Here is a 27,048-nt window from a genome sequence, read left to right as displayed (position 1 = left end):
GGGACTGTTATCCCTGGAGCATCGGAGGCTGAGGGGTGACCTTATAGAGTTTTATAAAATCATGAGGGGCATGGATAGGGTAAATAGACAAGGTCTTTTAGGGTGAGAAGGGAAAGATTTAAAAACGAGCTAAGGGGCAATTTTTTCACACAGAGGGTGGTGCTTGTATGGAATGAGCTGCCAGAGGAAGTAGTGGAGGCTGGTACAATTATAACATTTAAAAGGCATCAGGATGGGTACATGAATGGGAAGGGATATGGACCAAGTGCTGGCAGGTGGGACTAGATTAGGTTAGGATATCTGGTTGGCATGGACAAGCTGGACCAAACAGTCTGTTTCCATACTGAACAACTCGATGATTTAATGACAGGGCAGTGGGAGCAGCATTAATTATAATTTTCAAAAGGAAAATGGATAAATACTCAAAAGGGAAAAAAAGTTGAAGAGCTGGAGAGAATAAGCTTGGGTGGAGGACTCATTAGGTAGAGCCAGAACAGTCTGAGGAGCATTGTTCTGGGCTGTGCAATTTGGCAAGTATCTAACCAGCCACCATAGTAATCATAATGAAATGATAATATATTTGAGGTGGTGGAAGATGTATTTGGCTGCCAACAACGCATCATAATTTTCAATTACCACATTGTCATATAATTCTAAATCATTCTGTATTCTGATAGCCAACGTGAACATCGAGCTTGGCAGCATCTTTGGAAAGAGAAACAGAATTAACATTTCTTTTAAAATTTACATTATATAAATGTCATTGGCTAGATCAGCTTTTATCACCCACAGGGCAGTTAAGGGTCAACTACTTTGCTGTGGGTCTGGAGCCAGGTCAGGATGGCAGATTTCCTTCCCTAAAGGACATCAGTGAATAAAGTGGATTTTTTCCCCAACAAACAATTGACAGTGGTTTCATGGTCAGCATTAGACTTTTATTTCCAGATTATTATTGAATTCAAGTTCCCCCATCTACCAATGCAAGATTCAAACTCAGGTCCCCAGAACATTATCTAGATTTCTGGATTAACAGTCCGGTAATAATATTACTGGGCCATCACCTCCCCTTCAAGTCCACTGATCCTTCTTCAGGATGGTAGCTCTGTTTCTCTCTGCACAGACACTGCCAGACCTGCTGAGTTTCTCCAGCAATTCTTGTTTTCGCTTGTTTCAGATCTCCAGCATCCACAGGTCTTTGTTTATTTGGCCATTGAGTATGCTGTTCAAGTTGATAATGTATAACTGATTTGAGGTGCCATTGGCCAACTGTATTTGCACTGTTGTCATCATAACATTCAAAATATATCTGCGCATTCTGTATTAAATAATTGTAGGAGTTCCAGAGGTGTATTCCTTTAGCACTGTACTCCTAGCCAACACCTCTCCAAAGACCTGCTCACAGACAAACATCACACCGCATTCATACTTTTCTCATTGTTAATCATTTTACAAATCGAGATGTTGAAAGTAGGTGTAACAGACTCTGCAAAGAACAAACTGAAGAAAAACACCCAGCAATCTAACCCTACTCTAACCCTGTACTGATGAAAATCAAATTAGAATTGTGTAGAGAGCAGAGGAAGGCCATTCAGCCCATTGAAAGTGCTATCCAATTCCTGCTAATTGTCCTGCTACATTCTTATTGGAGAATGCATTTCTTTTTCTTTACAACACCCTTTTGAAAAAGATGCTTGAATCTGTGTCCCCCAGTCTTTCAGGAACTGAATTTCCGCTCGTGACAAGTGGCTGAGTAACAACTTCCTTCCTTGTCACCTCAGTTGCTTTTCTCCATCACATTTGATGCACTGTAGAGGCACTGAGGTGACAGCACCGAAAGAGGCCCTTCAGCCCATCGAGTCTGCACTAATCACTGAGCACCTATCTACTTGAGCAGGCAAAAGTGAGGATTGCAGATGCTGGAGATCAGAATCTAGATTAGAGTGGTGCTGGAAAAGCACAGCAGGTCAGGCAGCATCCAACAAGCAGGAAAATCAACGTTTAGGGCAAAAGCCCTTCATCAGGAATGGAGGCAAGGAGCCTCCAGGGTGGAGAGATAAATGGGGGAGTGGGGCTGAGGAGAAGGTAGCAAAGAATACAATAGGTGAATGGCAGTGGGGATGGAGATGATAGGTCAGAGAGGAGGGTGGGGGAAGTAGCAAAGAGTACAATAGGTGAATGGGGGTGGGGATGGAGGTGATAGGTCAGAGGGGAGGGTGGAGCGGATGGGTGGGAAGGGAGATTGGCAGGTAGGACAGCTCATGGGGACAGTGCTGAGCTGGAAGGTTGGAACTGGGGTAAGGTGGGGGGAGGGGAAATGAGGAAACTGGTGAAGTCCACACTGATACCCTGGGGTTGAAGTGTTCCGAGGCGGAAGATGAGGCGTTCTTCCTCCAGGCGTTGGGTGGTGAGGGAGCGGCGGTGAAGGAGGCCCAGGACCTGCATATCCTCAGCAGAGTTGGAGGGGGAGTTGAAATGTTGGGCCACAGGGCGGTGTGGTTGATTGGTGTGGGTGTCCCGGAGATGTTCCCTAAAGTGCTCTGCGAGGAGGCGTCCAGTCTCCCCATGTAGAGGAGATGCATCGGGAGCTACTTGAGGCTCACTGTCCCACTTTTCAGCACTTAGCTTGTAGCTGTTTATGCTGTTGTGTTTCAAGTGTTTGTCGAAATATATCTTAAACATTGTGAAGGTTCTTACATCTCCACCCTTTCAGATACCCACCTGACCTCCAGATGAAAAAAGTCTCCATAAATCCCCTCTAAACCTCTTGTCCCCTGGTTATTGATTCTTGTACTAAGTTAAAAAGCTTCTTTCTATCTACCCTATCTATACCCTTCATAATTATGTCCACCTCAGTTAGATCTCCCTCAGCCTTCTCTGCTGTAAGGAAAACAATCGCGGCCTATCTCGTCTTTCTTAATAGCTCAATTACTCCATCCTAAGGCAACATCCTGGTGAATATCCTTTGTACACTCTTGAGCGCAATTACGTCTCTCCCATAGTGTTGTAACCAGAAGTACACACTGTAGTCAAGCTGTGGCCTAAGTAGGAACATAAGAACATATGAGTTAAGAGCAGGAGTAGACAATTCAGCCCTTTGACCCGTTCCGCTTGGCAGATCTTATTCTGTTCTCAACTCCACTTTCTTGTCTGCTCCCCTTATCCTGCTTTTCATCAGAAACGTATCTATTTCTTTCTTGAGTCTGTTGATTGATTCTGCCTCCGCTGCTCTCTGAGGCAGTGAGTTGCACAGATTCCCAAACCTCTGAGTGAGGTAGCTTCTCCTCATCTCAGTTTTGAACCGACCTCCTCTCACTTTGTATCAATGCTTTCTTGTTTCAGACTGTCCCACAAAGAGGAACATCTGTTCAACATTCACCTTATCAATCCCCATTAGAATTTATGTACCTCAAACAGATCCCCCCATTTCTCTATTTAAACTAACATCAATCTTATTTATATGATTCCATTATAATCTCTTGCGCTTGTTTTTTTATAAATTAAGGGAAGTATCCCAAATGGCCGCCTTAATCACCTTATCCAGCCATTCTATGACTTTCAAGGATCTATGGACATTAACACAAAGATCCCTCTGATCCTCTGTACTTTCTAGTCTTCTACCATTCATGTCTTTTTTCAAAAGGCAGCACGGTGGCTCAGTGGTCAGCACTGCTGCCTCACAGCGCCAGGGACCCGTGTTTGATTCCAGCCTTGGATGACTGTGTAGAGTTTGCACATTCTCCCTGTGAAAGTGTGTGGATTTCCTCTGGTTTCCTCCCACAGTTCAAATATGTGCAGGCTAGATGGATTGACTGTGCTAAATTGCCCTGTAGTCTTCAGGGATGTGCTGGCTAGGTGGGCTAGCTGTAGGAATTGCAGGGCAAGGTAGGGGGCTGGGTCTGGATGGGATGCTCTTGGGAGGGTCAGTGTAGACTTGATGGGCCAAATGGTTTGCTTCTATGTTGTAGGAATTTCTATGATTCCATTTACAACTGCAAAGCAATATAACACCACCCATTCCGACACTAGTATCTTACCCAAAGCCATTCACATCTACCTCTGTGCATCACACATGAGGCTTCCCACCCATCTTGTTGCAATGACAGCCCAACCTTCGATCCCGAGAGACCCAGACCACCAGGCATCAGCTGTTGTCCCAGAGAGCTGACCAGACACAACAAGTCAGAAGGGACAATGCCGTGACCAAGAACATGGCAGTGCTGAAGAAGGGTTACACCTGAAACGTCAACATTTTCACCTCCTGATGCTGCCTGGCTTGCTGTGTTCTTCCAGCCTCCTGCTGGTCTACTGTGACCAAGAACACCAGCAGAGATTGAAATTGCACAATGCAATTTACCAAAAAAAACACACACAGCCTAATTAGAAAGTAAGAAGGGACTTGAATTAATAAAGCACCTTTAGATGACCATTGGATATATCAAAGCCCTTTACAAGCAATTAAGTACCTTTGGAATGCAGATGGATTGTAACATAGGAAACGCAACAGCTGATTCGCACTCAGTAAACTTCTACAAACAGTAATGTGATAATGACCCTGTTTTTGTTTTATGGTGTTGGTTGAGGGATAACTTACTGGCTAGGAGACCAGGCAAAGATCTGAAACAGAAATTGTTGGAGAAACTCAATAGCTCTGGCAGCATCTGGGGGAAGAAAGCAGAGTTAATGCTTTGGGCCCGGTGACTCTTCATCAGAACACGCTGATACTGAATTTCACCAGCATTTTCTGTTTTCTTCCCAGCTATTCTTCAATGTCCCACCATAGAATTGTTCACATCCATCTATACAGATAGACAGGGCATCAGTACCCCCAACAGTACAGCAGTCCCTCAGTAATACATGGGTGCATCAGCTCCATTTACTGTGCTCAAGATCTGGGAGTAGGCCTTGAATCTGGAACCTTTTGATTCAGAGGTGAGCATAACTGGGCCATAAAGGAAGCACAATTTGTATAAACAGGAGGAAAAACAATCAGTTTAGAAACAAAAAGCCTTACCAGACTGATTCCTGGGATGGCAGGACACATATATTGGATTAATTAGGATTATATTCACTGGAGTTTAGAAGAATGGGGAGCAGGGAACCTCACAGAAAGCTAGAAAATCCTACCAGGACTAGACAGGGTAACCACAGGAAGGATGTTCCCAGTGACCACGGGAGTCCAGAAGCAGAGGCTCACAGTCTAACGATACAGGGTGTGCCATTTAGGACTGAGATGAGGAGTGGGGAGCATGTGGAATTCTCTGCCACATTTGATGCCAAAATATTTAACGTTTTCAAGAAGGAACTAGGTACAGTTTTAGAATTTTTTTTAGAATCCTTACATTGTGGAAACAGACCATTTGGCCCAACAAGTCCACTCTGACCCACTGAAAAGTAACCCACCCAGACCTACTCCCCTACCACTCTACATTTGCCCCTGACTAATACTCAACCTACACATCCCTGAATACTATGGATATTTCACCTAAACTGCATATCTTTGGATTGTGGGAGGAAATCAGAGCACCCAGAGGAAACCCACGCAGACAATGGGGAGAACGTGAAAACTCCACGCAGACAGCCGCCCGAGGCTGAGATTGAACCCGGGTCTCTAGCACTGTGAGGCAGCAGTGCTAACCACTGCTGTGGTGACTGAGTTCTTAGGGGCCAAAGGGATCAAAAGGTTTGGGGAGAAAGCAGGAACAGGGGACTGATTTGTATGACCAGCCATGATCATATTAAATGATAGGGTAGGCTCGAAGGGCTGAATGGTCTACTCCAGCTCCTACTTTCTATGTTCCTAATTCCTTGCTATTCCCTTAATGTGTAAGGGGTAAAGCTGTTCTCTGTGTTGAGGGGAATCTTTAAGAGGCAGGTGAGTTCCTTGCTCAGGTGCATCAGTGGGAGCTACTCATTTGCATATCTGTGTGGGAGGCTGGATCGAATCGTTTTCCATGACTTCAATGGAAATAAAATCTGTAAGAGATGTACAGCAGCCAGCATCTTACAATATCAGCTAACATCAACGTTAACCCCCCAGAGTAGCATACAATGTTAACAAATATTCCAGCGCTGGCTCCGGTATAGTTCTCCTGTAAATTAGGTGAAATTTATTCCAATACTTTGTGAAGTTGATGAAGCTGTATGGGTGATTTGAGAAGCTGCTTTTCATTTCTATCTCTCCCAGCAATGTCTAAATGCTGCCCTGCTTTCTGATACATACAGTGTCAACTCCTGTACAGTCACTGCACAGTGGGCACCTGATAATCCAGTTCCCTTAGAAATTGTTGTGCTCTATATGAGTCGAAGCTTGCTTTGTCAAATGCTGCCAAAACACTCCAGGCTATTCTGGATTGGGGACAGTAGCTTAACACTCTTTCTGAGGAGGACTGGCTCAGCTGTGTAATGTCAACAGTTTCTTAAGCAGCATTATCTGAAAGACAGTATAAATAATCAGAGGACAATTACAATCATTATGGCTTGCATATAGAGTCATAGAGATGTACTGCATGGAAACAGACCCTTCGGTCCAACTTGTCCACGCCAACCAGATATCCCAACCCAGTCTAGTCCCACCTGACAGAGGACTGTTGCATCCTTTGTTCTCGTGTATCTATTGGATAATAGAATCCCTACAGTGTGGAAGCAGGCCATTTGGCCCATCAAATCCACACCTATCCTCCAAAGACAATCCCACCTTCTCCCTGTAACTCTGCATTTCCCATGGCTAACCCACCTAGCCTCCACATCCCTGGACACTACAGAGCAATTTGGCATGGCCAATTTATCTAACCTGCACACCTTTGGAATGTGGGAGGAAGCCCACGCAGGCATGGGGAAAACATGCACAAACACCCACACAGACAGTTACCAAGGATGGAATCAAACCCAGGACCCTGGTGCTGTGAGGTAGGGTGCTAGCCACTGAGCCACCCGTGCCATTGTTGTTGTGTTTCCCATCATTACTTCCCATCTCCTGTGATCTTCAGGCACTTGCATTTTATGTAACAAGGACAGAAATTGCATAAGAAACTTAGCAGGTCTGGCAGCATCTGTGGAGAGGAAGGAGAGTTAACATTTCAAGTCCAATGACCATTCTTCAGAATAGTTAAGCCACACTTCATGTAACTTACTTTCTCTCGCCCTTTCACTCACACAAGTACTCTTCTCCCCTCAATATTGTACTGTGGCAAAAGCAGGTCTTTGTTTATTATCAGATTGTTTTACAGAGTTTGGATTTAAAATGAACATGATGGACCGAATGCTCAACTTCTGTCTTGTATGATTACAATGAAGCAAATACCAACAATTCTGTCCTCGTGACTAGATTCCCTCCAGCAATCATAGAACCTTGGAATAGAACAGTGCAGAAAGAGGCCATTTGGATTATCAAGTTCTGAATGGCAATCTAGATGTCCCTACTTTCTCCCCCATATCATCTGAGCATTGAACCAATTCTGAGCATCCCTCTTCTTAGGGCTTGGTCCAACTCTCCGAACAAAGCTTGTTCCCATCTGGTTCTTAGTAACCCCAATTACAGTCTAGGCACAGAATGGTCCAAATGCAATGGACCTTTCTCATGGCTGTCTCACAATGTCATGACTTGCCTTTTTAGCATGCCACACAACAATACAGTTGGAGGCCCCTAGATTGGGTGAGCAAGGATGTAACCCTGGGTTATGTGCAGCAACTGATGCCATTGGAGGTATTGGGACTGCATGAGGTTGTACCAGTTGCCATGTACATAGCAATAAAATGAATTGTTTGAGATTGTGCATGGCGCTATACAAATGCAAGCTATTTCCATCTGGAGAAGCAGCAGCAGGCAAATATCTGGAATAAGCAGATTACCTTGTGAAGGCTGGATTGGCTGGACCTGCCTTCTCTGGAGTTTAGAAGAGTCAGAGGTGACTGAACTGAAACATAGAAGCGTCTGGTTTGGTCATTTGGTAACTCCCTTATTGAGGAAGAAACCTGGTGGAAAAGCTAGATGCTAGCCAGTCAAGTCAGTTGCCCAGTTGTTACAAGGCAAGCAATCCAGGACTCTGTGCCAATGCTCTGAGGATGTGGGTACAGATCCCACCTTGGCAGAGGGTGGAATTTGAATTCAGTGAAAGTCCGGAATGGAAAGCTTGCCTAATAGTGACCTCTGTCGATTGTTACAAAAACCCACCTGGTTCACTCATGCGCTTCAGGGAAGGATGTCTGCCAACCCTACCCAGTCTATTCCACATGTGACTCCAGACTCACAGCAATGTGATTGACTCTTATGGCAATCAGGTATGGGAAGTAAAAGCTGGTTCAGCCAGTAATACCCAAATCCCATAAACAAATTATAAAACAAAATTGCAGCAGAAACATTGAAACCAGGGATTTTGCCCATGAAACTTTCCATGGAGTTGGTTTTTAGATATATCCTAATTTCATTGAGTTCTGAAAGGGTTCACTAACTGGAAATGTTAACTCTGCTTTCTCTCCACAGATGCTGCCTGACCCACTGAGTTTCTCCAATAATTTCTATTTTTGTCCCTAATTCCATGTTCTTCTTTGTCATTATGTCACTCCAACATATTTGATTATTTCTTTCTTTTCTTTCTTAATCTATGTGTTTCTCTTGTTCCCTACACCAGTCTTATTTGACACCTCAATCCCTCCTCTTTATCTACCTCTGCCTGCTTTCTCTTCCTCTCTCTGTCTCTCTGTTGGTTCCTTAGATGCCTCTTCGTTTCCTGTTTTCTATTCTCACAGATTTACATTGCTACCATCCAAGACTATTTTAAAATCCTCTTTGAAGCACATTGGCTATGCTTTAACCTCTTTCATCTATACCAGGGAGAAGGCATTATGGGATACTTGTTGCTAGGCAATGCCTACTCCCTGCTTTCAATGATGTCATCACTAACCTTCACCCAGAATCGATTTGATTAAGCATCTGTGAGTTAACTCTCTATTCGGAAGAGCTCAATTGTGGTCTCTTTAGCCTTTTGTGGGGCAAAATGGCTGCCTCAGTAACAGAAGTCAACAGGTTTCTACAGCACTTATTCAGACATCAGAAAAATGAGCAGGAGTAGATCACACCTTGCACCTACTCTGCTATTCAACATCATCTTGTGGTTTCTTTTCTAATTCCCATATCCCTTGGTTCCCTGAAAGATCAAGACTCTCTATCCCAGCCTTAAATACACTCAATCCTGAAGCAGCCACTACCCTTTAAGAGAAAGAAATTTCTTCACATCCTGATACTATATGATCAATCCCTTATTCTGAGGCTGCATCTTATGTTTCAGCTCAAGCCAATTACTTCTCAGGTTCTATGTATTTTCTAGTCATCCTCTTCAGGGGTGTTATGAGACACTGCTGAAGAAGGTGGAACTTGCACTTGGGTCTCCTGGTTCAGAGGTAGGGCCACTATGACTGTGCCACAAAAGCCCTCTACTCATCAGGTTTTATTCTGTCGCATCCCTTCAGAATCCTTCGGATTAGATAACCTCACTTTTGGCACTGCCTAATGGGCTCATTCTCTGTCACCATCTGATGCAGGGATCATTTTCTGGCACCAGCCAATGGAGGAACATAAGTAAGAACTAACAATGTGAGTGAGCTTTTCAAACTGGGTCAGGGCTGTTCTTCAACCACCATGTCGCTTACCCTCACTATCCCCATTTCCCTTGAAGGGGACAGATCCTGGTGATGGGGTCTGTATTGACCAACACCATCTGATGAGGTTTATTGTTAGTGATATTCATCTCTTCACTATCACCTGATGAAGCAGGAAGTGGGCATCTCTAGCTAGGCAAAAAGTAATGCCCATCCCTAATTGCCCAGAGGGTAATTAGGAGTTGACCACATTGTTGTGTGGTCTGGAGTCACATATAGGCTGTCATGTACTGTGCATGTGTAAATTAAAGGTGACTGGGTGACAAGTTACCAATCTTTGTGGAGTTATTTCATAGACCAGACCAAGTAAGGATGGCAGTTTCCTTCCCTAAAAGGCATTAGTGAACTCGATGAGTTTTTGACAAAGATTTCACAGTCATATTAGACTCCTAATTCCAGATTCAAATTCCACCGTCTGCCATGGCAAGATTATGAACCCAGGTACCTGGAACGTGAGCTGAGTTTTTGGATTAATGAGGTCTAGTGATAATACCACTAGGCCATAGCATTCCCGCAGAGAAATGTGGTCCTGGTGGTTGTGTGGGGACATTGAAAAATTCAGCAGGCCCAATATGTGGTGGACTACCGCATTCATTGTCAGGGTTTGTATTTGAGAGGGCACGAACCCACTTATTTCATGATGAGGTGTAAAGTTGCTTCCTCCCTGCGGATTTCCTCACATTCCACTTACAACAACATGGCACAAAACAGAGGTAGATGTAAATGATGTAAATTGAACATTAACTGGGTGACTGGTCACAGAGCTAATGTTGTCTCACACAATTGTGTTCTTAAGCAGTCACACATTTAGAAAAAAAGAACCAAGAGCAGGAGTAGGCCATTCAGCCCCTCAAGCATGTTCTGCCATGTAATACGACCATGGCTGATCTCATCTCAGCCTCGATTCCACTTTCCTGCCCATTCCCCATAGCCCTTCAACAGCAGCTCACAGTGCCCAGAACCCCGATTCAATTCCAGCCCCAGTGTGGATTTCTTTCTCTTAAAGGGTAGTGGCTGCTTCATGATTGAGTGTATTTAAGGCTGGGATAGAGAGTCTTGATCTTTCAGGGAACCAAGGGATATGGGAATTATAAAAGATACCACAAGATGATGTTGAATAGCAGAGTAGGTGCAAGGTGTGATCTACTCCTGCTCATTTTTCTGATGTCTGAATAAGTGCTGTAGAAACCAGTCTGTGTGGAGCTTGCACGTTCTGCTTGTGTGTGCATGGGCTTCCTTTAGGTGCTCCTGTTTCCATCCACAGTCCAAAGATGTGCAGGCCAGGTGGATTAGCTGTGGAAAACGCAGGGTTCTGGGGGTAGTTCTTGGTGGGATGCTGTTTGGAGGGTCACTGTGGGCTGAATGGCCTGCTGCCAAGCTGTAGAGATTCTGTGAACTATTCCTAAATAAATATCCATCAATCTCAACCTTAAATTAGTCAATGTCATGGTATCCACTGCACTCTGAGGCAGTGAATTGCACAGATTCATGATCTTTTGAGAGAAGTAATTCCTCCTCATTCCTGTTTTAAATCTCCCTCCCCTTGGCCTAAAGTGATGACCTCTCATTCTAGATTGTCCTCCAAGGGGAAACATCCTGTCAACAGGTCAAATTCAACCCTGACTTGATAAGCTAGGAATCGGGATCTCAGTGCCTCCTCCCCCCACTTCGTCATTGAGGTTTAACACCCCCAATAACAATGGGGTTGAGCCACCTCTTTCAGCACAGTCCACTAAAGAGAAAAGAGAAAAGTTTCCCTTTCCAAAGGTGAAGCAATGATGGGGGCAGGTGTGAAATAGACAATGTGGGATGGCTTTTCCAATACATTCTCTACCTGAGTGAAAGGAATGAAAAGGAGAAGCAGGCACAGTACATTGGGAAAGCTCTACACCTTTTGCCCATTTTATGCCTCATTCCTGTGCTGGCCTTACAGTCCTATAGCCAGATACAGGCCCTTTGGCCCAAACTGGTCCACACTGACCAAAATGTCTGTCTATGCTAACCCCATTTCACGACACTTGGCCCATATCCTTCTAATCCTTTCCTATCCACTTACAAAAGGAGAGTGTGTGTGTGTGTGTGTGTGTGTGTGTGTTGGAGATTAGGGGTGTGGTAGGGAGTTGGGAGATGGCATTTCACCTGACTGCTTCCTCCTGTTCGGTGGTTGTGTTCATGCCCAGTTCTCTTTGGAGAGGCTGATGGAGTTAAATCAGCTTTACTTAGTTAATATACTCCATACTCAGCATGTCAGACACTTGTGAAAGATTCTAAGCCCTCAATGAAGTTAGGGTCAATTATTAGGATTGAGCTTTGCATTACATTCCTCTCATGTGGACCAAAGTAAGTAATATATAAACAGGATTAGGCCATTCAGCCCCTGGAGCCTGTTCCTGCCATTCAGTAAGATTATGGCTGATCTGAGGCCTAACTCCATCTACTAACCTTTGGCTAATATTTCTTAATACCTTTGCCTAAAACCTATTTATCTCAGATTTAAAATTAATAACTGATCCTGCACCCACTGTCATTTGTGAAAGACAGTTCCAAACATTGACCAGTTCTGCATAAACATGATTGAAATCACAATTTATTCAACGCACTCTTGATATTTTAACTCAGTCAAAAAGAAGCAGTTTGCGTGTAGAATTATTCCTTCTGAATAGTCTGGACCGAATTCTCAGACCATGCCCCATAGTTACAATCATAGAATCCCTACAGTGCAGAAAGAGGCCATTCGGCCCATCAAGTCTACACTGACCCTCCGAAGAGCATCCCACCAGACCCAGCCCACATTTATCATGACTAATCCATCTATCCTTGGTACTATGGACAATTTCACCATGACTAGTTCATCTAATCTGCACATTTTTGGACTGTGGTAGGAAACTAGAGAACATGCAAATTCCACACAGGCAGGTGCCCAAGGCCGGCATCAACCCTGGCACTGTGAGGCAGCAGTGATAGCCACTGAGCCACCTAATAAACCCTGAATTAAAAACTAATCTAAGGCTGACCAAAGAAAAACCAATAGGACAGCATGTGCTGTAAATCAGAAACAAAAACAAAAATTGCTGGAAAGTCTCAGCAGGTCTGGCAGCATCTGTGGTGAGAAACCAGAGCTAATGTTCCTAGAAGATTGGTGATGTTACTGAGCAACGAGTAGAATTTTCCATTTCTTTCACTGACAAGGCATCCTCTGCAGAGACAGCATGCAAGGTGTATCTGACTAAATAACGCTGGGTTTCCTGGGAGACAATTGCCTCTCCCAGGAATTCTGTCAGGTTGCATCCCTGTAATGTTGCAAATCCGCTGAAAGGGGTTGTTGCAAAGCAAGCCCTTGGCACCATGGCAGAAGTAGCTGCATGTGTGTTTAAACAGAAATAATGTAGTGCTGGATGGAATGCTAACACGATAGATTGCCTATATTTAAGAGTGATGAACTGTGAGTGTGCGCGGCAAAGAACCTGGGGAGAAATAAGCCATCTGGAGTCAGAATGAGGAAGAGCGAAAATAAATTGAATCTCAAAAGTACTTTGAGAGAAAAAGCAGAGAATGGAAATGTCAATTTCAGTCGCATAAGCAAGATTGAAATCACAATTTATTCAATGCAGTCTTGATATTTTCACTCAGGCAGAGAGACAGAGCAGTTTGTGCAGAAGCCAGGAGTACTGGAGCCCACTTGAGGTAAAATATTGAAAAGCTGTTCTGATAATGCAGCCGCAAATAAGGTGTATTAACCATTTCTTAGAGTCATACAGCATGGAAACAGACCTGTCGGCCTAACTCGTCTATGCTGACGAGCTTTACTAACCTGAACTAGACCCACTTGCCTGTGTTTGGCCCACTATCCCTTCAAACCTTTCCTGTTCATGTACTTATCCTTCCCAGGACATGACATCACCACAATCTGAAAAACACCAGGGAAAGGCCATTCAGCCAAACATCATCATAAAAGTCAACTGCTTAGGTCTTCAGGCAATGGTTCTCCCCCAAGTTGCAAATAGAATAATACCTCTATCCCATTTATTGCCATCTGACCCTCACACATTACCCTTCCGACTATTGAAGTAAGATACCAGAACCTAACAAGATGGCAGGACAGGCTGTGTTTGGATCTTTCTGTGCAGCAATTGACAATCACATTTGATTCCATAACAGCAGCCATTGCATTCCGGAGGAAGTCAGTTCTCTGGGGCGTATTTGGGATGAATCTCAAAGATATGGGATGCTGGAGTTTAATGTTAGGATAGAACTCCAAATTAGATGGAGTGACAAGTGGGGATTAGGCAGAGCCGGGCATGGGTTTTCAGAATCTTTAGGAGGCACTGAATACCAAGGGGCAGAAGGGATTCTGGTGTTTGCAATCCAGGGTGAGGATTAGTTTGAGGGAGGAAACAGTGGGAGGAATTAATTCGAACATGGTGAGGATTCTGAAAGCAGAAGAGGGAAGTATGGGGTATTTAGCAGTTAGGGAGACTTCAGCATCGACAGAAGCAGAGATTAACTGTGACACACATGGAAAGCGACTGGCCCGGATGGAATTCCCAGCCATGCACTCACATCCTGTGCGGAACAATTGTCGGGGGTTTCGTTGACATCTTTAGCCTCTCCTTACTATGTTCTGAAGGTCCCATCTGCTTTAAGAAGACGACCATCTTCCCGGTGCCAAAGAAAAATCACACAGCGTTACTCAGTGACCACCATCCGGTGGCTCTGACCTCCATAATTATAAATGGCTTCAAGAGGTTAGTCACGGCTCACATCAGCTTCAGCCTACCAGACTTCCTTGATCGTTTGCAATTCATTTACCCACGCAACAGGTCCATAGAAGATACTATCTCTTTGACCCTATACTCAGCCCCGGAACATCTGGAAAACAAGGATATTTACATTAGGCTCTGTTGAAGGTCTGTCTTCAACACCATAATTCCAAACAAAATCATCTCTAAGCTCCGACACCTCAGTCTCAGCTCCCCACTCTATAACTGGATCATGAGTTCCTGACCCATTGACCACAATTGGTTTTCCAAGATGGCAGCGGCAGGGTCAGCTCCTGAGTGCACAGCTCGGCCGCCCATGGCTCATGTGGCGGGTTCTGCCTCATTCACATGGCTCACATGTTATCATTCCTGCCTGAAAACATTGTTTTTTGCTAGGTTACCCTCAGGCCCCTTCCAGATGATCTCCTGCAGGAGGCCGGGCCCTGTGTATCTTCAACCCAGCTCCGTCTCAGCTGGTGGCATTGGAAGGCAAGCCAGGACACCTTTGGTCCACTTGGAGCCAAGACCCCATTGGTCAACTCGGAGCCAGGACCCCATTGGTCTACTCGGAGCCAGGACCCTGTCAGTGTACTCGAAGCCAGGACCCCGTTGGTCAACTCAGAGCCAGAACCCTGTTGGTCAACTCAGAGTCAGGACCCTGTTTGTGTACTCAGTGCCAGGACCCCATTTGTCTACTCCAAGCCAGGTTCATGTTGGTCAACTCGGAGCTAGGACCATGTCCATCTACTCGGAACCAGGACCCCGTTGGTCTACTCAGAGCCAGGACACTGTTGATCAACTCAGAATCAGGATCCCGTTGGTCAACTTGGAGCCAGGACCCCGTTGGTCTACTCAGAGTCAGAACCCCATCAGTCAATGTTCAGCATTAGGGGAGGAGTGGGACACACGCTGTGTTACTGTCTACAGCTCGGAGGCAATGGAAGCGATAGTTCCAATGGCAGCAGGAAAGGACCACAATGCCAGCACCCCAGGGACGATGTCGGATAGTGACAACAGGGGAAGGAGAGAGGGTGAAGTCTATGAAGAGGTAAAGATGAACTTTTGAATCTGTTTCAGGTTTAGTAATACTAATTTAATGTTAATTTATTCAGTATTTTACCAATTATACAAAGTATTCAGTCATTTATCCTATAATCCAAAAAAGTACTGGAATGTACCCACTTTTCACTGTCCCTAGGTACAGGCGACAATATTAAACAAATCTCAATAAATCTATAAAAAGTTGACAATACCTCTCCTACCATAATCCTGAACAACAGTGCCCCTTAAGACTGTCTACTCATCCCCTATTGTATTCTTTATACACTCACGACTGTGTGGCAAAATTCTGCCCCATCTCTATTTGCAAGTTTGCCAATGATACCACCGTTGTAGGTCAGATCTCAAACAACAACAAGATGCAATTCGGAAAGAGACTGAGTGCTTTGCAGCATGGTGTAATGACAACAATCGCTCCATTAATGTCTGCAAAAGGAAGGAGCTGGTCATTGACTTCAGGAAGTGGAGTGGAGGGCTTGCCCCACCTGCATCAATAGTGCTGAGGTGGAGATGGTCAAGAGCGTCAAGTTCCTGGCAGTGACAATCACCAGCAATCTGTCCTGACCCATCCACATCGATGGGATTATCAAGAAAGCACAACAGCATCTCTACTTCCTCAGGAGGCTAAGGAAATTCAGCATGTCCACAAGGAGTCTGACCAATTTTTATAGATACATCATAGACAGCATCCTGGCTGGATGCATCACAGCTTGGTATGGCAACTGCTCTACCCAAGACCAAAAGAAACTACAGAGTCATAGAATCTCCAGAGAATTGTGAACACAGCCCAGTTCATCACGCAAACCAGCCTTCCATCTATTGACTCCATCTATACTTCCCACTGCCTTGAGAAAGCAACCAACATAATCAAAGACTCCTCCCACCCTTTTATACTTTCTTCCACCCTCTTCCATCATGCAGAAGATCTAAAAGTTTGAATACACGCATGAACAGATTCAAGAACAGCTTCTTCCCAGCTGTTAGCAGACTTTTGAACAGACCTCTCAAGTGTTAATTCTGATTTCTCTCTCACTGCTGCTTCTCTGCAGCTGTGATTTGGAGGTGCCAGTGTTGGACTGAGGTGTACAAGGTTCAAAATCACACAACACCAGGTTAAAGTCCAACAGGTTTAATTGGAAGCACTAGCTTTTGGAGTGCTACTCCTTCATCACGTGGTTGTGGAGTAGCGCTCCAAAAGCTAGTGCTTCCAATTGAACCTGTTGGACTATAACCTGGTGTTGTGTGATATTTAACTCTGCAGCTGTAACACTGGATTCTGCACTCTGTTCTGTTACCCTGATGCACTTTGTATGGCAGCAAAACAACACTTTTCACAATATCTCAGCACCTGTGACAACACTACATCAAACTCAAACTCAAATATGTACTGCTCGGGCTGTAAGTAAACAAGGTCCTTATCTTGATTTGTGGTCCTTTCGCATATGTGCTATTTTGTTCACTTTTGCAGATTTTTAATAAAAAGAATACTTTACTTTGATTCCTCTTTATCCATTCCAAAGCCTTCGAATAATCCCCACCTGAGCGAGAGAACAGTTTTCCATGTCTGGTATAATGCAGAACACCCAACAAGCAAGGAAACCAATTTTAATCCCCCATCAGTTGCATCTTAATTGGCAAATAAAACAGGTTGAAGAATTAATCCCTTAGGATCTCACTAATTATTGTTCCTCAATTCTAATCATTCCGTGTAACTAATGTCTGTTTTTTGATCAATTTCCGTCCATCATTTTCTGTCCCTTTCACCCAGCCGTCTCCCTACATCTCCTTGTTTTATTAGTCTAGTCTCCTGGCATTGATTAAGGATTTCAGTATGGTATGTTCCAGAGCTTGCTGTAAGAACAATGCATAAGATATGCAGGAGTATGCTGCTGTACAAATTATAAATGAAATAATAATCAAGAGCATCACCTCTGTGAACAAGGATGGAAACATGTCTGGAAACTTGCTCATTGTGTCTCATGCTGACCCTATTTCTTTCAGTCCCTGTCGGTGAACATATCTTTCCATTACTATTGTTTCTTATTGGGTAATTTGCCTAGGCAACAGGGAGCTGGTCAGAAGTAGGGGTTGGGACAGGATATTGGTGAGGAAGAAGTATCCCATGATAAAAGATCTCACTGTCCAAGGAAGGCAATCTCATGTGAAATCGTCCCTCTCCCACATTGTCAATTCCAATCTGTCACCTGAGACTCCTTGGAGACTCTGATAGAAATTGTGTATTTGAATATCTCTATTTCGACTCCTTATTCTGAGAATATGTTCTCTGGTCCCAATGTATCCCACAGGATGTATACAGACAGAAGCAAACATTGCTCTCTATCTTGGTTAAGCTTCTTTGTGCTCTTTCAGTTCTGGCTTCTTGTGCATCCCTGATGCCCACTGCCCCTAACATTAACAGTTGTGTCAAAGGCTTTACATTATGGGGCAATAATGGCCTGGAGACACAGTGGTTAGTACAATCAATAATACAATGACAACAATCAATAATGGCTCTTCTGAGGAAGGGTCACTGGACCCAAAACGTTAACTGTGCTTTCTCTCTGTAGATACTGCCAGATCTGCTGAGTTTCTCCAGAGATTTGTTTTTATTTCTGATCTCCAGCATTTGCAGTTCTTTAGATTTTTTTGTGATAGTTGACACAGTCACTCGGATTACGGTGGCTCAATTGTTAGTATTGTTGCCTCAGGGAGGGACCTTGATACCTGCCTTGGGTGACTGTCTGTGTGGGATTTACACAGTCTCCCCATGTCTGCGGGTATTTCCTCCGAGTGCTCCAGTTTCCTCTCATGGTCCAAAGTTGTACAGGTTACATAGATTGGCCATGCAAAATTGCCCATAGTGTCCAGGGATGCGCAGGCTAAGTGGATTAGCATCGTGAAAGTGGGGATAAGGTCCCAGGGGGCTAGTCTGGATGAGATGCTCTTCAGAGGATCGGTGTGGACTTGTTTGGCTGAATCGCCTCTTTTCGCACTATGGGGATTCGATGTTGATTCTAGGTATTCTGAGTTTTTGGAGAAGGATTGTAGCTCAGGTTGTGGATCAGGTTGTAAATTTGCTCACTGAACTGGTAGATTTGTTCTCAGTTAGACATAGAGTCTAGCAAAGGAACTGCAACGTAAACTGAAATACCTAGAAGACTCAATCCACTCCATCCACTCCACCCAGGAATTCCTTAACAAAGACACCAAGGTAGAGGACGACAAGGTCATTGTGCCCTTTGACATGACAGCCCTATTCACATCAATAAACATCAGCCTAGCCAAAGAAACACTGGCCTCCCTGCTAGATGAAGCAAGGACACAAACACCTGACAGCACCAACTCCATCAGCACAGACAGCATCCTCAAACGAGTAGACCTATGCTTCACAACCCACTTCACCTTCAACGACAAGCCCTACAAACAAATCAATTGGACATCTATGGGATCACCAATTTCAGGACTTCTAGCAGAACTAGTTATGCAGAGATTAGAACGTACAGCCCTTCCCACGATCCAGCCCAAGCTTTGGGTCCGCAATGTGGATGACACCTTTGTCGTCACGAAATGCCACAAATTAGAAGAAACCCACAAACACATAAACAACATCCTTACCTGTATCAAGTTCACCAAAGAGGAAGAGAATAATAACAGCTTCCCCTTCCTAGACATCGTGGTAGAACACAAAGCCAATGGAGAGCTGCAGACCAGTGTTTACAGGAAAGCCACTCACACACTGCCCAGACACTCAGCTACAGGAGCAATCATCCCAACACCTAGAAATGGAGTTGCACCAAGACATTATTTAAATGAGCCACACACACTGCAGTACCCAGGAACTACGAGATGCCACGGAAAACCACTTGTAGAACGTACTCAGGAACAATGGGTACTTAATAAGCACAGTCCACTGACTCCTGCGCAACAGACCTAAACAAGAAGACACAACCAGAGAACCCTAGCCACCCTACCATACATTAAAGACATCTCGGAGATGACCACCAGACTACTCCAGCCCCTAGGCATCATGGTAGCACACAAACCTACCACCACACTATAACACCTCCTGATGAATTTAAAGGACCCCGTACCAACAACCGTCATATACAAAATACCCTGCAAGGACTGCAACAAACATTACATTAGACAGACAGGCAGGAAACTATCCACCAGGATACATGAGCACCAACTAGTTACCAAAAGACATGACCAACTATCACTGGTAACAACACACATAGACAGAGAGGGAGACCAGTTCGACTGGGACAATACATCCATCCTAGGACAGGCCAAACAAAGACTTACTTGGGAATTCCTAGAAGCCTAGCATTCAAACCGGAACTCCATTAACATATAGATTTGGACCCCACTTACCAACCTTTCAGAAACAGAACCGCAAATGATATCCCCGACCACAACAAACCGCGACAAATAAATGGCAAGCAGGACAGAACACCAGCACTTCACTGGAGGCTCACTGATGATGTTACCTAACATGGTGACAAAATGTCTGAGAACAAACCTACCAGCTCAGCAAGCAAATTTACAACCTGAACTAGGTATTCTTGCCAGGATGTTAATCCAGCGACTCTGGGTTCAAATCTTGCTGTGAAATTAACAGTCTAATGGTGACTATGAAACAATTCTCAGGAAAAACACCCATTTGATTCACTGATTCCCATAAGAGGAAAGGAAATCTGCCGTCTTTACCTGATCAGGCCGACAGAACCCACAGCAACGTGGCTGATTCCTAACTGGCCTTGGAGGGGCATAAATGGGCAATAAATACAGGCTAAGCCAGTGACATCCACATTCGGTGAATGAACAAAGAAAAGTTCTGGAACTGCTTCTAACTTTCAGCTCCCTTAAGTTCCTCCTTAAAACATACCTCATTGATAAGCTTTAGTTTGCCCATTCTTATACTTTCTTATATGGTCCAGTCAAATTTACTTCGATGCCACTTCTATGAAGCTATTTGGGACATTGGCAGCATTAAATGCTCTAAATGAATGCAATTTATTGTGAATCATCAAATCACTCGAGTGTGGAAGCAGCCTATTGAGTCTACACCAACCCTTCAAAGAGCATCCCACCCAGACCTATTCCCCCTACCCTATCCCTGTAACCTTGCATTTACCATGGCTAATCCACCTGGACTGCACATCCCAAGACATTATGGGTAATTAACGTGGCCAATCCACCTGACCTGCACATCTTTGGACTGTGGGAGGAAACCGGAGCACCCAGAGGGAACCCACACAGAGACAGGGAGCATAGGCAAACTCCACACAGACAGTTGCCCAAGGATGGAATCGAATCCTAGTCCCTGGTGCTGTGAGGCAGCAGTGCTAACCACGGAGCCACTGTGCTGCCTATTTATCTTGTGGTATGCAACCATAAGATGTAGGAGCAGAAGTAGGTAATTCAAGTCCATCTAGTCTGCTCTGTCATTCAATGGGATTGTGGCTGACTTGATCATCTTCAAATCTACTTTCCTGCCTTTTCCCAAAGCCCTTGACACCCTTCCTGATTAAAAAAAACATCTCAGCTTTGAATATCCTTAATGGCCCAGCCTTGGCAGCCTTTTCTGGTGAAGAATTCCACAGATTCAGTACCCTCTGAAAGAAGGTTTCCTCCTCATCTCTGTCTCAAATGGACCACTCCTTATTCTGAGATTATGCCCTCTGGTCCTAGAATGTCCCATGTGGGGCATATAAAACAGAGATAAACAGAGGTATAACAGTTGTGGCATGTATGACGAATGTGACTACATGGCATGTTCAACTTACATCCAGTTTTCAATGACACCAGCCTGTTCCTGTGTGAGGCACAGCCTGTAACTGGGAGGCAGCCTGTGTAACCAGGAAGCTATCTTTGTAACCAGGAAACTTCCCATTAGGAATGTTTCTGACCCGCCACCCAATCATTGCAATGACTGATAAAATAAGCAATTAGTGTGAAGCCACTATGTACTCCTTCATTCCTCTCTGAAAATTGTGTTGCTCTTTTACTCTGTCACATCCGCTACACGGAGTAACCTCAAGGAAACACTTTCGGGTGCCCTGCAAATGTTCACTGGGACAGCATTTAGGAGTGCCATTGGAGCTGCTGAGTACCCACTGATTCAGTGACTGGGGTTTCGGTTACCGCAGTGAACAGTCCGAAACTTTGGAAGATCTGTCTGTGGTGAGTTCTCACATTTTCAAAGTCCCTTCAAATCTTACTTGAAGGAGCAGTTGAGGGGTGATAGAGCATGCTTATTTGCTCAGATCTTTGAGTGTAGGAGTTGGAATGTCATGTTGAGGTTGTACAGGATGTTGGTGAGGTCTCTTCTGGAATACTGCGTGCAGTTTTGGTCACAATGTTATAAGAAGGATATAATCATGCTGAAGAGGGTTCAAAAGTGATTTACCAGGATGTTGCTGGGGTTGGAAGGTTTGAGTTATAAGGAGAGGCTGGATAAGGCTGGGACTTTTTTCACTGGAGCACAGGAGGTTGAGGTATGACGTTGTAGAGGTTTATAAAATAAATGAGGGATACAGATAACATGCATTGCAGGTGTCTTTTCCCTAGAGTGGAGGATTTCAAGATTGGGGGGGCATGTTTTTAAGCTGAGAGGAGATTTAAAAAGGACATGAGGGGCAATGTTTTTACACAAAGAGTTGTTCGTTTGTGGAATGAGCTTTCAGAGGAAATGGTGATGCTGGTACAGTTACAATGTGTAAAAGATATTGGATAAGTACATGAATAAGAAAGGTTTGGGTCAAGCACAGGCAGGTGGGACTAGTTTAGTTTGGGATTATGGTCGACATGGACTGGTTGGAGTAAAGGGTCTGTTTCTGTGCTGTATGACTCGATCATTCTATGACTCTGTGACTTCAGGTCTGTTACTGAATGGAGGTTAGAATGTTGAGACATTGAAACTTACAGAACCCTGAGGTGCCTGAATAGAGTAGATGTGGAGAAGATGTTTCCACTAGTAGGAGAGACTAGGATCTAAGGGCACAGTCTCAGAGTGAAGGGATGACCTTGTAGAAGTGAGACGAAGAGGAAGTTCTTCAGCCAGAGGGTGGTGAATCTGTGAAATTCATTACCAGACAAGGCTGTCGGGGCCAGGTCAGTGTATTTAAGACAGAAATAGATACGTTCTTGATCAGTGAGGGGGTCAAGGGTTACGAGTAGAAGGCAGGAGGATGAGGTTGAGAAACATATCAGCCATGATTGAATAATGGAGCTATCGTGATGGGCCAAATGGCCTAATTCTGCTCTTATATCTTATGGTCTTAAGGTCTTTATAAACCACTGATGCTTTGGCACAGTTTTGAGGCGATGTTCTGAAACTGACTCAGCATTTTGGGAGGATTAGAGACTGATGCTGGAGGTGGGATTAAGATAATTCTATTAGTAACTGCAAGGGTAGTGTCCTAATTCCTTGAGAGTGGATTAGTCTCACATTATCAGTTAGACATGAATAAACAGCAGCTCTGTCTCGCTCTCAGTATACTGTCCCCACTTGTTGATTATACGCAATTTGCTGCTGGGATTGATTGTTGATGCAGTCAGATCATACAGGATGGTGTCTGCTGTGCCTCTAGCAACCCTAAATTTAAACTGACAATTTCCCCAGTCCAGGTAAAACATGAATTCAATGTATACCTTAACTTTGGAGTGGGTTTGTGCTGTCATTGTGATATTCTTTGATTCAGTGGCCCACTGATTCCAATATAACAGCAAATGAAAAATGAAAAAGCCACATAAAAGAGACCTAAGGGGCTACATTTTCATGCAGAGGGTTGTGCACGTGTTGAATGAGCTGCCAGAGGAAGAATGTGCAAACTCCACACCGACAGTCACCCAAGGCAGGAACTGAACCCAGGTCCCTTGTGCTGAGAGGCAGCAGTGCTAACCACTGAGCCACTGTACAATTACAGCATTTAAAAGGCATCTGGATAGGTACATGATTAGGAAGGGTTTAGAAGGATACGGGCCAACTGCTGGCAAATGGGACTAAATCAATTTAGGGTATCTGGTCGGCATGGATGAGTTGGACCGAAGGGTCTGTTACCGTGTTGTACATCTCTATGACTCTATGTCATACAGCCACAGAGTTCTACAGCACAGAAGAAACCACTTTGGCCCATTGGGTCTGTGTTCATCAACAACAACAAGCTCGCTCTTCTCACCCTGTTTTCCAGCACTTGGCCCCAAGCCTTGTATGTTTTGGCATCGCAAGAGCAAATCTAAACATTTAGATTAGATTCCCTACATTGTGGAAACAGGCCATTTGGCCCAACAAGTCCAGACCAACTCCCCTACCCTATATTTACCATTTATTAATAAACCTAACACTGTGGGCAATTTAGCATGGCCAATTCACATCTTTGGATTGTGGGATGAAACTGGAGCACCCAGAGGGGTCCCACACAGATACAGGGAGAATGTGCAAACTCCCCACAGACAGTTGCCCGAGGTAGGAACTGAACCCAGGTCCCTGGTACTGAGAGGCAGCAGTGCTAACCACTGAGCCACCATGCCACCCCTTTCTTAAATGTGCTTTCCGCCTCTGCCTTGTAGACAAAGAGTCCCAGATTTGCACACCCCCAACCCCCAAGTGAGAAAAAAATTTCTTCACATCCTCCTCTAAGCCCCCTGCCCCTTCCCTAACTGTATGCCCCAATCATTGATCGTTTCATATAAAACTCCAACTCGGTCCCTAGTCTTGGGAAGGAGAAGGCTGGGCCACTACTTCCCTACTCTATGCCTTTGTTTCTCAGTGTTACACCCAGAAGTGTTTACTCACAGTTTGTTAATAGTACAAAAGCAGCCACAAACAGAAAGTCTAGAAATTTGTACATAGAGTGTCTGATTTGGAGAATATAAGGGATATCCACACACAGCCAATCCTCTCAGTAGATTCTTCAAGTCTCTTCCTGGCCTCATACCCCTATATAAGCCATCCCTTGAATAATCATAGAATCCCTATAGCATGGGAGCAGGCCATTCAGCCCATCGAGTCCACACCGACCCTCCAAACAGCAACCTACCCAGACCTATGCCCTACCATAAAACCCTGCATTTCCTATGCTGATCCACCTAACCTATACATTTCTAGATACTGTGGGCAATTTGGCATGGCCAATCCACCTTAACCTGCCATCTTTGGACTGTGGGAGGAAACCAGAGCACCCAAAGGAAACCTATGCAGACACGGGGAGAATGTGCAAGCTCCACACAGACAGTCACCTGAGGCTGAAATCGAACCTGGGTTCCTGGCATTGTGGGGCAGCAGTGCTAACCACTGAGCCACCTGGCCAACCCAACGTTGCCCACACATTCTTCTTCTCATTCACAATCCTCTTGTACACACTTGAGCTCAATCCTTTCTGTTGTACACCCACAAGCCTCTTGCTTGCCCCTTGCTCACTTACAGTGTCTCACACTCATTTACAATTCTCTCTCACTTCTTTCATACAAGCTCAAAGCCACTCTTAGTTTGATATTGGTGGGATATAGTGAAGTGGATGGGGGACTACAACAACAACAACTCAGGTTTACATAGCACCTTTAATGTAATAGAATGCTACATAGGAGCATTGTCAGCAAAATGTGTTACAGAGTCAGTTAAGAGATATTAGGAAGAGCTTTAGTTATAGAGAAAGCTGGGACTTCTTTTATTGGAGTGTTGGAAGTTGAGAGATGACCTTGTAGAGGTTATAAAGTCATGAGGAGTATAGATAGAGTTAATGATAGGTGTCTTTTTCCCTCCGATAGGGGATTTCAAAATTTGGGGTCACACTTTTAAGGTGAGAGGAGGGAGATTTAAAAAAGACATGAGGTGCAAATTTTTAACATGGTGGATGGTTCATGTGTGGAATGAACTTCCTGAGGAAGTGTAGATGCGGGCACAGTGACAATGTTTAAAAGTCACTTAGATAAGCACATGAATAAAAAAGGTTTGGCGGGATATGGGCCAGGAGCAGGCAGGTGGGTCTGGTTTAGTTTGGGACGATATTTGACATGAACTGGTTGGAGCGAAGAGTCTGCTTCCGTGCTGTATGAGTTGGCAATGGAATCACCGAGGAAGCAATTGCCATGTTGCCTAGCAGGAATGTTCTGCAAGGATAAGCTCAGATTATCAGGAGTTGGCAGTTCAGTCTGTGTGGTAAATTACAATAAAAAGGCTTTTACAAAGGGATCCTGTGGTGCAGCGGTAGTATCCCTACCTTTTGTCCTACTTGCACTGGAAATATGTCATTAAATGTGTGATGAGGTTAAGTGAAAATATCTATTGGGTTATAGGTCATTTTATACAAGAATTACTGAAAATAAATAGGACAACTTGTTTTAAAATTGATACAAGCCAATTGCAGCGTGTCTGTCTCACTATACCTTCCCAGACTTTCAATAAAACAATAACCATTCCCCTGGCAACTGAATATTTAGCAATAATAAAAGACAGATGTGTAATGGTTTAACAATTTCTGACAAGTAGCAATTCTCTGTCAACACTTGCTCTGAGAGAGATTTGTTAATTGTCAGTAATTAGCCTTGTAATGTTCCTGTTCCACCCATCTGTTCTGCTTTGACTTCAAGTGACTAGCAGGTGTGTCTCAGTATCTCCCACGGTTTGTCACCATTCCCTGACCCCGTGGAAAAACCTTGTTTTTATTATCAACTCATTGCATCCTTAGAAGTACACAACTGCAATGCTCACTCTATGCTCAACTCCTTTGTTACTGAGTATAAAGCAGTAAGAACAGGCCATTCAGCCCTTTGTGTATTGTGCGCAGTTTTGGGCCCCATATCTCAGGAAGGATGTACTGGTGCTGGAGCGTGTTCACAGGAGGATCACGAGAATGGTCCCAGAAATGAAAAGCTTAACATATGAGGAATGTTTGAGGATGCTGGGTTTGTACTCAATAGAGTTAGAAGGATGAGGGGGGATCTAACTGAAACTTACAGAATACTGAATGGCCTGGACTGATTGAATGTTGGGAAGATGTTTCCATTGGTAGGACCTGAGGGCATAGCCTTAGAGTCAAGGGAAGACCTTTTGGAACAGAGATAAAGAGAAACTTCTTCAGCTAGAGAGTAGTGAATCAATGGAATTCATTACCACAGAAGGCTGTGGAGGCCAGGTCATTGAGTATATTTAAGACAGAGATAGATATGTTCTTGAGTATCAAGGGCATCAGGAGTTATGGGGAGAGAGTGGGAGAATGGGATTAAGAAACTGATCAGCCATGATTGAATGGTGGAGCAGACTTGATGGGCTGAATGGCCTAATTTATGCTCCTATATCTTATGGTCTTATGGTGTCCATTTCAGTCAGACCGTAATTGGCATGCACTTCAAATTTATAAAATGATCTTCATTCATGGAAACACAGAAAATCAGAGCATGAATAGACCATTTGTCACATCCACAGTAATCACAGCTGATCATATGGAGGCAATAGCCTAGTGGCATTATTGCTGGATGGTTCTGGGAACCTGGGTTCAAAGGCTGCCATGGCTGATGGTGGAATGTGAATTCAATAAAAATCTTGGAATTAAAAGTCAAATGATGATCGTAA

The 27,048-nt window shown here is 44.3% G+C and overlaps 1 protein-coding gene across 4 annotated transcripts in view; it reads left to right on the top strand.

Annotated features, from left to right (window-relative positions):
• The window catches only part of LOC140489347 (synaptotagmin-1-like), a 140,985-nt gene that overhangs the window by 35,490 nt on the left and 78,447 nt on the right, over positions 1–27,048 (top strand). The window contains exon 1 of one of the 4 annotated variants that reach the window (XM_072588812.1): positions 21,640–21,659. The exons of the other annotated variants lie outside the window; for them this stretch is intronic. The gene's annotated coding sequence lies outside the window, so the exon portion shown is untranslated. Of the gene's footprint in view, positions 1–21,639; positions 21,660–27,048 lie in introns of those variants that run through there. 4 annotated transcript variants of the gene reach the window in all.

The sequence above is a fragment of the Chiloscyllium punctatum genome, chromosome 18, assembly GCF_047496795.1.
Source record: "Chiloscyllium punctatum isolate Juve2018m chromosome 18, sChiPun1.3, whole genome shotgun sequence".
NCBI classification, from domain to species: domain Eukaryota; kingdom Metazoa; phylum Chordata; class Chondrichthyes; order Orectolobiformes; family Hemiscylliidae; genus Chiloscyllium; species Chiloscyllium punctatum.
This window is presented reverse-complemented; position numbering and strand designations above follow the sequence as displayed.